Raw genomic sequence first — 12,175 nt, forward strand, 5'->3', positions numbered from 1 at the left:
GTTTACGTTTATGCAGGACTTTTAGGCTATAGTTGTAACAATGCATTTTTATACTGCTCCTTTTACATAAGTAAAATATCAGGGAATTTATTCCACCTCTGCATATATATCTACGTGTACAAAATTGTATATTACATTACATATAGGGCATATTAAGTGTTGTTAGCCCAGTTTGTACCCCTCAAGTCATAGTAAACCATTTCCGTTAATGCTATTCAATTCTCCCTAGCGACCATGCTAACGAGCCGTCGCTGTCTCGGTTGCCATGGTGCTCTGCTGCAGTTTCCCGGATGTAGTAATTCCCCCAGTTCAACATGGCGTCGGGAAAGTGAGACTTGGGCTAATGTAACTCAGTTTGCCCAAAGTTGGTCCGCGTTTGCTCTTTTAGACCGAGGGAAGTTGATTTCCATACCGTGGCGGCAGCAGAACAACTTTTCCTGTGAGTTTCGGGGTGAGTGAGCTCATTTGGTTTTAATAATCGTAGTTTGTTGTGCCTTAGCTTGTGGAGCGTCTCTGTTGCCCGTGCATTTGCTAACAGTGGCTAACGTTAGCTGCTTTCAAGTCTGGAGACCAGAGTGCCTCCTCCGGTGTTGTCTGTCTGTCTGTGTGCGTCTGTGTGTTGATGGAACAATACCTTACTGTGAGGTGTCACGAGTTTAGTGTTTTCACGGTATGGTCGAGATAAAGGTGACGAGTTACGTGGGAAAGTTGTTAAATTACAAAAAAGCCGCATCTCTTGGCACACAACCAAGCTAATTTGACGTTAGGGCTGTGTTTCTTTGCTAAGACCCTCCAAGCTCGCTGGACGGCTTAATGAAAAAAAAAAAAAAAACAGCAGAGAAGCTAGTAACACTGGCCTCTCTTATTTGCCTGACAGCATTCATGAAACAGACAGTGATGAAAATTAACTAAGTAACATTACATTTACCAAGTACTGTACGTACGCAACAATTCGACGTACTAGTACGATACACACTTCTATTTTATGTGTAGTGTACTTTTTTACTTCATTATATTTGCCTGAAAGCTTTAGTTACTTTTCAGATTACAGTTTTTCATCTCTTTCATGTCTGGTGAAAGGGACTTCTTAGAGTTACGTGGTTCTCACAGGACAGCCAAGCTACAAATATGATGATCTTATAGCAGGTGTGGGGAACCCTGCCCCTGGAGGGCCAATGTCCTGCATGTTTTAGGTTTCTCCCTGCTCCAACACACCTGATTCTAATGCTCTGTTCGTTATCAAGCAGTGAAGCTTGTCAGGGGGTTAATAATCGTTAAAACCAGGTTTGTTAAAGCAGGGAGAAACCTAAAACATGCAGGACAGTGGCCCTCCAGGAGCAGGGATGGACACCTCTGCTATACTGTACATTAAACCAACCAGCAGAATATAAAAGCTACAACGAACACAATCTTAAACATCTAGCGCAGTACACTACAACACATTATTGCAGCAGCAATAACACACAGCCTAATTTATATAATAGGAAAAAAAGATGGAATTTTACTGCACAATGAATGCTCTTTCTTTTGATACTTACTTTGCTAAGTAAATCTTGCTGATCATAGTTATATCTTTTTCATTTTGATTGATTAAAGTTTAGAATGCAGGACTTTTACCAGTGTGGTATTGACTACTTCTTCCATCACTGATGAATTATATTACAATGCACATGTATGGTAAGTTTAACCGGTTTCTGTTAAACTTTCATCGTCACATGTGAAGCAGGTGTGTATATGCTGTCTTGCAAGGCTGAAGGAGGAAGAAGGATATCGTCTGTCAGATTAAGTTGCTCTCTCCATTCCTTGACCCTAGTTCTTATTGCACAAGTCATTTCTCCCTATCCTTAGGTATTTAATGTTGTTGTTCCCTCCTCTTCCTTTTCTCTCAGCTGGCAGATGGGCATATGTGTGTATTCATATGCTTGTAGTGTGTCTGTGTGCATGAGTGAGTGAAAAAGAGATTCTCGAGCAGTTAGTTAGTCAGCAAGGTTGTGCGATTAGTGCTGGGCACACCACACATTCCTGGGATGCCAGAGCTGTATGGAGGGGTCACTCTTCTCTCTCCCATATACACATACCATACCCTAGCACTGAGCACTCTTATCAAAATCAACCCCCATCTCTACATCACTCTATGCAAGACATACAGCAAGGATAGGTGCTGTAACTGTGTCAGGAAGGAACTAGGTATCAGGTTGAAAAATCACTGTGAGCTACAGGTCAGATGACAGAAGATTACAGCTTTGAAATGTTATGTATTTGTAAGGTTATATTATTTGCACTGCTGATATTTACAGTAGATGGTTTAGAAACTGATGTTTTTCTGATCCCGGAATGGGATGGGCAACTTTTCATTTTAATTCAGCTCATTTGCTGTCTAGTGTAGTAAGAGGTGGCAACAGGTAGAAAAAAAAAATAAAACTGGAAAAACAGGCTGGCAGATTAAACACTACTCATATAAAAATAGTATAAGCACTGAGAGTAGTGGGGATGCTGGCTTTACATCTTAAATACATTGGTAAATTAGCATTAGGCTGCATGCTGCTGTTTGTTTTTGTTTTACACTGCTCAGGGCACTGTGATGTTTTGCATGAAACTGGGGTCAATAGCAATAGCCCCCTTTCCCTCCTGGAGGATTTGAGTAGTACAGTAGTAAACAGTGAATGGATCTGGAAACATTGGTGGCTGCAGAATGGACTGGAATAAAAAAGGCTTTCTCTTTTCTCAGCCCTTCAGCTCATCTTTAAAAGAACGTAAGACTATATGATTCATGTGCCAAAAGTTAAGGTATCACAACTGTGACTTAATATTTTGGTGTCGGGGTGCTCATGCTACCTGACAGGATGAAGACAACAGCTGTTTTTACTATGGGACATGAGCCAAACTTAAAACCTATAAATACACCTCATATACATTTTTTTTTAAATGTTTTTGTCAATATCATTTTTCATCTTGCTGATGTGTCTTCAAGTGTTTAATTTCTGATAATTTTCGTTTTAACTGTTATTTGACTAAATGGGGTGAAACGTCATGACGGACAGCTGTGAATGACTCATGATTGGTCGGGCAGGTCTATGGGCTGGACTTCAGTGGGAGGAAATGAAGACGTATGGTCCATCTTTATTTACAGTCCATGAGCATCAAAAGCTAGACAGCCCTGCCAGTTCTAGATAGGGACTATCAATTTCACTTTCTGAAATAGGACCTATTGATGGTGGCTTTTAACAGCTGTAGCTTTTGTAAATGTCATACTTGACAATATTTACTACAAAATAGAGCTGTCACGCTTTATTCAAAATTCAAATAGGTCTGTTGTTTTAATTATATGAGTGATCAAAGTCACTAAAAAAGATAACAAAATTGTGTTTTGTTAGAGACCTTTTTTCACATAGGCTAGCTATATAGGAGGAGAGAAGAGGTTATTAAAATGCATTTGATCAGTTGTTATGTCACCCTTTGTTTGTTGTTGTTTTTTTTTTACATTTACTCTGTTCAAATTCAGGATTTAACCACATAAAAGTGAGCAACAGCAACATCTGGAATCCAGGTTGAAAGTATCAGGTTTGGTTCTCAGTTGTCAGGTCAGATTTGGAGGAGGGGTGGTTATGGTGGATCACAGTAGTGAAGTTGATTCATGAAGACAGAGACAATCAGGAACAGTTGAGTGTTGACAGACATGTCCAGCAGGGGGCAGAACCGATGGCAGGACAGATGTTGTCATTAAGTGACCTGAGGGTCCCTAGAGAGAAAGAGACAAACACAGATGCGGTTTAGGCGTCTTCCATGAACTCCAAACAGCTTTCACATCAACACACAAGGTGGCAACTAGAGGCTAAGCTGGGAATGATCAATGAGCATTGAAAGCCAGGGACATCACCCTGCACATTTGAGGAACTGTGTGGCAGTTTTTCATTTAATTGTTAATATCATCGTCTGTTGTTATTGTTATTCTGTCCTCTTTGTGTCCTTGCTAATTGAGTTTATGCTGTAGTGAATGAGCAAGCAGTGAAACATTAAAAGTCTCATCTTTCTCCTGGTACGGTATCAGGTTTCACAGAAAAAAGATTGCTTGAAAAAGAAGGGGGTTGAGAGAGAAATAGAGATGAGTGATATGGGAAAAAGTGAAGCGAAAGAGGGAGGGAGAGCAGTGGGTACGTTTTCTCTACCTGCAGGTAGGTCTGGGTGTTAGTGGAGAGTCCAGAAAAGGAGAGTACGTGAAGGGCGAGGCGAGGTGCAGAGCCAACACTGGGCCAGAGTCAGCTAGGGGCTAACAGCCAAACAACCAGTTCTGCAGAGAAAACAACAAAAAACCCTTGACTCCACCTCATATCGAGGGAGAAAAAAAGTGTATTGATGAACATCCAAGCTTTCCTCCTCTGTTTTTCTGTGCTTTGTTTCTGGTTATTGTTTGGGTAATTCTTCGATTTCTTTCCTCATATCTATTTTTGACAGGACAGTTAATCAAAGCATGCACATTAAGATATTTTCTGTCTGCAGGAACAAGAGAAATCAATGGAAAATGGATATAGTTGCTTGTTGACTTTTGACCCTCAAAAAGAAAAGCGTGCAAAGGTGTCTAGAGATGGAGGATCAAGCTAAGCTGACTAGTAACAGATTAAATAAACTCCGGGTGGGTCATATCAGACCCTACATTATGATTCTTCCCTGTAACGAGAAGAAAGGGCTAGGCTTATTGCCTTAGAGGAAAGAAAGCTTCTCAGGAATGACTACAGCAGCCAACATCAACACAGCCCTATGTGCTCAGGAATAGAGGCAAAAACACAACATGAATAAAAGAAATATTCAGTATCAACAATAACCTGTTTTGAGATTTAGTCTCAACCGATAGGTCTGTGTTTCATGCCATCATTGGGTACAGCGTACAGAGAGAAGAACATAGTGCAAGATAAAAAAACAGAGAAAGAATTTCTTGCTCAAATATTTTTTTTAATAACATAAACAGAAGGTAATCATCAGATTAACCTAGAATGGAAATAATTGTTGCAGCCCTAAGTTGCTTCAACTGCTGCTGGTAATAGTTTTAATTGTATAGCTTAATAGTACTCTGTGCTATTCCTTCCTATGTGGCTTTCTCTTTGCACATAGCAACAGAGTGAAGAGTTTTGTTTCTTGTGTTTGCATGTACGGTCGTTTTAATCTCACCCGAAAAATCAAGCTCGGGCCTGCATGTTCCCAATGATATGGAGGTTTCACAAACACACGTACACACAATGCAAAGAGAGTTCTGGATGCTGACCGCGTTTCACCCCAGTTGTACAGCTGTTGCAATGTTAGTGAATGGCAGTATGTATGTAGTGGGAGGGGGGAGAACAGTTTTTTTGTTAATGTTTTTTGCACTCCCATACCTCTGGAATATTCTGGATGACAGGTAAGACTTTTGTTGCAGTGATCCGTGTCGTTCTTTCCCAGGATCCTGTTGTTGAATCAGGATCCACTATCAAGTTCTGTTAACAACTCTTTAAGATTGATGTTACCTTCTTATAGAAAGTTGTAGATACTCATAGTTTAGTCCAATAAATAATTTCTGAGGAAATCACTGAATGCAACTGGAATGTTTTTCTGGCATGAAAATGTCCAAACTTGAATACTTGTGACGAGCCTCCACTTGCACAACACAGGGGTAGAAGAAGAAGAGTGTTTACAATCCCTTTTCTTGGATATATATGTTCACAGCAAGTGTTATTCGCCAGCATCTGATTGATCCGATAGGAATATCTTACCTCTGTTGTGTCTCTAGTCTAAATAGCATTCCCTCTTCTGCTGCATTTGTTAGAACTGCCTCGCAGACAGTAAATCTCAGACCAGCCGATGGAGTATGGCCTCTCTAATGACAGGAGATTGGTGTTTGACCTCTTCACAACAACATTACCTCATTGTCTCTGTTTTTGACAACATACCATCACCGTTTAATGATGGTGCTACACTGAATCATATGTATTACAGTATGTTAGATGATTAACATTACACCAACGTCATGCAATAGCACCAACAAGTCATGATGAGAGTAGTCATAATCTTATTTTGTGATCCTGTTTTTAGTCACCTGAAATCTAATTTAATGTCAGATTCTATCGACCAGCTTTTTTGCTGGTCTTGGTTTAGAGTCCTGGGATATGTTGGCTTAAAAGATTATGACTTTTCAGGGAATCAATAAGGATTTAACCTGTTTAAACATGATGCATAGGCAATATGTAATGTGGTGAAAGGGCACCAACAGCACTCAAATATATGTAACATACCTTGATTTCTTTTGGAGGTTGGAGCTTTGCCTGAACTCCAATAAATGCCTGCAGTTCTATGTCTCACCACTTTACTACCAGTGTACTGTATCCCCATTAAAATTAGTGCAGGGGTTGCCCCCTAATGTTGATGATGATAATAATGACATCCTCACAGTTTTCTTATTTCTCATTGCCAACAGAGCTAAATTGAATTCTGTGGCTGTTAAGCTTATATGTACTTTAAAGCGTCACTGCTGTCACCCTGCTCTGTAGCTGTACAAGAGGCCCAACTCCTGCTGCAGCAAACATCCCCCAAACCATGACACTACCTCCTTCAAATTTAACTGACTTCTTTACACACTTTGGGTTCAGTCTTTCCCCAGTTCTACGACAAACATAATGTTTCCCATCAGACATAAGTGAGCGTCCTCTCATCACTGAAGTCACCCTGGACCAGTTCTCCTATGTCCACACAACAGGCTCCTCAGCAAAGGCAAGTCTAGTCTTTTTATTCTTTCGGCTGATGAGAGGTTTGGTCACTGCAGAGTGGGCTTTCAGTCCAAATTGTCTTAAATGAAGAGACAGTGTGTGCTAAGACAGATCCTTGCTTAGAGCATAAGAGAGCCTTTACGTTCTGATCCTTGCACGTTATGTTAATTTTTCTCTAAAGTGCTTAATAAAATGTTGAAAATGCTCTTTATTTAATTCACACAGAAGCAGGGCATGAAATTGACACAGGCCAAATGCGGGTAACTTTTGTGATTGGCGGGTGAAACTGTCAATCTACCTGCCACGTTGGCGTGTAGCCAATAAGACAACACAACACTGAGCAAGTGTTTTGTGTTGTTGACCAATCAGGTAGCCTATTGCTGCTAAGCAAGCCCCGCAGTGGTGGTCAAAAAAGGTAACGTCAGGCCCTGCACAGAAGTATACAAAAATAGGCTATACCATATAGACCATTTATTTATTGAAATGATCAGAAAACACGCTATATTGTGAAATATTGTTATCGAGGTATGAAAAGACCTATATCAGGATAGAAGGTTTTGTCCATATTGCCCAGCCCTAATTTGTGGTACTTTTCCCCCCTCCATTTTACAGCGAATAATGCAATCAGATTACTTTTACCATGCTCTTCCTGTTGGGAATCGACATATACCACACACACATAAAGTCATATCCTTTATGCAAACTGTTTGCATTTTGATTTAAATTTCAAATCCATAATTGGTCCAGTTTCATTATAACTGGCAGGTTAAATGTCTTTGAATTGATCAGATTTATTTGAAGAAACATTCTTTGTGTGTATGTCAAAATCCTTGTTGATTCTTTTTCAGCCTGCACCTGCAGCAGTGCTCAAACTCATAGAAGACAACATTTATGTATTCATTGTTTTGTATGGCTGCTCTTTTTCTTTGTAATGGCCCATCCATCCTTGAACTTGTGGGTAGCTCACAAACTCCTTCCACTAAACTTGACTTGATATTTCTCTCAGTAAGTGCAGGGCAAGCAGCGATATGTCTGTGTGCTGATTGCTGAAACGTGTGTAGCCGAGCTTGCGTGATCTACGCAGTGCTCTCTTTATCGTTGACCTTTCCACATTCCACAACCTGCTTCTGGAAGTCAGCCCTCATTGGCTGCAACACTGCATGCTTTGTTTGAACTCGGCCTCAGGATTGGCAGGTTTGTGTGTTGTCTGGCTCCGATACGTTGAGTGGACCTGTTCCTGCTGTATTTTTACTCTCAAAGGAATGTCAACAGGCCATTTCCTTATTGAAGCTGACACCTTGCAGTCTGTTAGATTAGATAGTAGATCATATGAAACAAATAGACGTGTTTCACAGTACTCACTTGGCTTTAATTAGGAACTCCTTTTATGAACTGTTTTGATGTTAAATTACTAATTTCTGAAGAAAGACAAAAGCGAACATAGAGGGTTATCATAAGATTTTAGCTGCAGGTTTATTCGTTCAGTTGCTATTTTCCCTACATTAGGCTGAAATAACTTCTGTGATGTTTGTAATAGACATTATGGCAACAAGAGATAAAAAAGTTGCTACTAGGCAATTTTTTAAATGCATGCCACTCACCATAAAAACTGGAATAGGTCTGTCTTATATTCTGAAACTAAACTACTATAAATCTCTTTGAAGTACCCCTCTAAAATAGGTGTTAATTCACGGTTAATTTGATGTGTGTTTAAACAACTGAGCTGTTTAGATTGCCACTATATTACACGCTTTTTTGTTCTCAAGCAACAATGCTGAAACAATTCCTTAATCAGTGTTGCACAAAGTTTTGTTATTTATGATGCGTTTGGCATTTAGCCTTGAGTCACTATCTGCGTGTCCTGTGTAATGTCTTTGGTGATGGATGTGTTTATCTAAGCAGACTGGCATGGTATTTCACAGTGGCTGGCCTTGATCAGACTGCTATACATGGCAATAATCTGAGCCAAACTGTCTGTTGTGCCACAAAGTCAGTCATATTGTCATATGATGTCATGTTGAAGCTAATCTGTAAAATATTTTTTATATAAATAGACATATGGAGCATTCATGCTGTATTGTTGAAGCCGTTAATATACTTCAGTAATAACTGATGTGCAGTTTTATTGGATCAGTAGATCAACTTTGACTCCACAGTTCAAATCAGCTAGAGCTTAAACTGAAAATCAGTCAGCATCAATTTTGCCAATCAATTCATCTTTAACTGGCAAAAATGCCCCAAATCAATTATTTCCTGTTTTTCTGTTTTATCATTGCAAGCTAAATATCTTAGTTCAAGGACTACATTTATTTCATTTTACATCCCAGAGGTAAATATTGTGTATGCTTTATTCAACTAAATTTGTCTGACAGCTTTAGATTTAGATTGATTATACAAAATATAATCAACAAATAATAATGATGTCATATTAAGGATTGAGAACTTTGAGTGTATTGATTCCAAATTCACAAGCTCTTTAAGTACATTTAGCTGATTTTGCTTTTGTAAGGTCTTAAATTCAGATTTTTAACTTGCAGTGGAGCATTTTCACATTGCGTAATGAGCACTTTTACTTCAGTCAATGATCTGAATAGTTGTTCTTCCACCACAGCAGAAGACTCCAGTTAACATTGACACCTGTGAGCTGCGTGATTATTATGAGTGACAGGGAGGGAGAAGGAGAGAGGAGTGGAGAAAGGGTTTCAGTGTCTTAAATTGTTTTGACTTTTACTTTAATTTGACATGACATTTTTATTTGACATGACATTAGGTTGTTAATGGCTTCTCTCTCTCCCTCTCTCTCTCGCTCTACCTCCCTCCCTCCCTCTCTGGTGACGTCATGATACTGGGCCGCGTTTTGCTGAAACCATAGGAATGCGACACACTTTGTATTTCCAGCGCAAAGCTACAGCACTAGTCTGTATATATGTACATATGTACACGTGTTAAACCCCGACGGCCGTTATCTGTCACCGGGTCCGTGTCAGTCTCTCTTAACGCAGACGCAATGACGCTTCCGACGGTTTGATTTCTTCGCGGAAACAACTTTGTTGCTGCGGGGAGTCCGTTTTCTCCCTTCGTCCTCCGCTGCGTTTCCGACATGAGATCAGGTGGATAGCGTGTTACCGTAGCTGTGCCTCTGTGAAAGTAAGTATCCCCGACAGTAAACAGAGAAATGGGTGGCCGCTTTTATCGCTGCGTTATGTTTGAACTCCCAGTCGTGTCGCGCATACAATAAGTCCCAACTTGTGGTAGGGCTGCCGGGACCGAGCGAAAGTTAATCTGGTTCACAACAACAGCACTCTGTTGTTAAAAATCTCACAGCCGAGATTAACTGAGTCGGGAGAAAAAGCATAATAACTTTATTGTTTGGCTTGTGCGCACGGAGGGAGTGAGGGCTGATCTTTGTGGACAGCCCTGTTGGACTGCCGGGAACTGACTGCTCTGGTCCACTCATAACCATTCAAACCTGTTACTGACATTTGTGACTGTCACGGCAGCTGTGGGACTCCCGGTCATCTGTCTCTGCACAAGTGTTGGTGACACATGGGGATGAGAACAGAACAGGTTTTGAGAGCCATTCTCCGCTTTTCTTTGTGTTCAAACTCAGCACGAAGTTGGTTGTTGAGGAGGATTTTATCACTGCGTGGTTCATTTTCTGTTTAAGTGCTGGAAGATCAGAAATCTTTGGTTTAGTTATTTCTAGGGCATTTTTGTTTTACGATTGGGTTCTTAAAGCTGGTTTTGCATCCAATACTAAGTTTTTTTAAATACACAGATTCAGTTATGTCTCTCAAATCCTTCATGACCCCTCTCTCATTTCCTTTAGTCGTGTCTAAAACACTCAGATGGGTATTTTAAGTAAATATCACTTAGATTTGAGTTATTTTTAATTTAAATGTTGAGTTGTATTTGTTATATTAATGTTATCACTTCAAGTTACTTTTTAGTTGTAGAAACCTAAATTAATCTGATAAGGGATGAATGGGATTGAAATGTTATCAAATCCAAATCCCAGATTACACAATAGGGTTCTTATCATATTAGGACAGAATGCGTCATTGGCCATCTGTGTGGTGATTTGGGGCTGTTCTTTAGTCAGTGTCATCTTTATAGATACTACTACACTCTTTGATATGCAATCCTGCCTTAATGTCTTACGTGAAAGAGTGGTCAGAAACTGTGTTTGAAACGCCTCCTGTGCAGACAAACTGTAAGGACTCCAGATGATCAGGAGGATAATCCATTAGTATATGATACTCTGCTTTGACCAGATCTTTTTCCACATGTATTTGCACTGATGGAATGATCTCAGAATATTAACATCAGATGGTCAGTGTAGTTTCAAGTCATGTGGGAACTAAAGTAAGGGTAACAACCAGTTGTGTATCTTAACTACCTAATTTACTGTAATAGGAGACAGATGTTAGTAGGCCTACTCAGAGACTGCAACACATGCAGTGTTGTGAACAAGACGTGGAAGGAGTAAGTAAAAGTCGCTTACTTTTACTGCTACAGATACAATAATGTAAAAATACTCCATTCCAAATTAAAGTAAAATCCCACATGCCAAAAACAAGTATTATCAGAACAAATATATACATACCATAAGGTATCAGAACTACTCATTCGGCTGTAAAATGTCCCCTTATATTTGATATCATGAGATTGTAGAGATGGAACAGAATGAAAATTTCATATCACAATTATAATAACCAAACATATCACTGTTGTGTTACCTTGGTAATGTCGAAATGTGCTGAAATTTTTTTAAAAACTGATACACACTGTTTTTTATTATTGACACAATTCATATTCTCTCTCTCTCTTTCTCTCTCACTCACACACACATTTTATCATCTGTGTTGCATTTGAGTATTATTCATAACCCCATGTGGAACGCAGAATCAGATCATTTATATCATATACTGTATTATATCTCTTTATTGTTTCTAATAGATTATAAGTGTGTTTTCTTGCCAGATTAATGCATGGAGAAAACAGACCAGGAACTAGATCGTGAGTCGGAGCAAAAGCTAGAAACAGCCATGGTGCGTTTGCATGGAAATCTTTAACACCGGTCTCTCAACAAGTTTATTAATCGGTGGGAAAATTTCCTCACCATGGCATCCGTAATTTATGTAAATTAAGGCAATAAAGGAGGATATGGCCAAAATATTCTATCCTGACATAGGTTATTTCATAGCTCAGTAACGATAAATATCACAATATAGAATATTCTCTGTTAATTCAATTAATAAATAGTCTATATCAAATGATCACATGGTAAGGCCTATTTTTTGGATACTTCTGTGTGGATGTAATACGTAACACAATTGTTGTAATTGCCCAGGTGGAGCTAGCTTGAACTGCTAAAGCTGCGTTCAGACCGGGTGTGATGTATGCAAATCTCATTTTACACACAATGTCGCATCTATGGCCTC

At 39.5% G+C, this 12,175-nt stretch overlaps 1 protein-coding gene across 4 annotated transcripts in view; it reads left to right on the forward strand.

Moving 5' to 3' along the window:
- Window positions 1-316: 316 nt before the first annotated feature.
- The window catches only part of pak4 (p21 protein (Cdc42/Rac)-activated kinase 4), a 32,669-nt gene continuing 20,810 nt past the window's right edge, over window positions 317-12,175 (forward strand). Inside the window, exon 1 of one of the 4 annotated variants that reach the window (XM_083913397.1) lies at window positions 317-451. The gene's annotated coding sequence lies outside the window, so the exon portion shown is untranslated. Of the gene's footprint in view, window positions 452-5,305; window positions 5,390-9,637; window positions 9,879-12,175 lie in introns of those variants that run through there. The other 3 variants (XM_083913399.1, XM_083913400.1, XM_083913398.1) reach the window with 3 other exon arrangements.

The sequence above is a fragment of the Echiichthys vipera genome, assembly GCF_963691815.1.
Source record: "Echiichthys vipera genome assembly, chromosome: 5".
NCBI classification, from domain to species: domain Eukaryota; kingdom Metazoa; phylum Chordata; class Actinopteri; order Perciformes; family Trachinidae; genus Echiichthys; species Echiichthys vipera.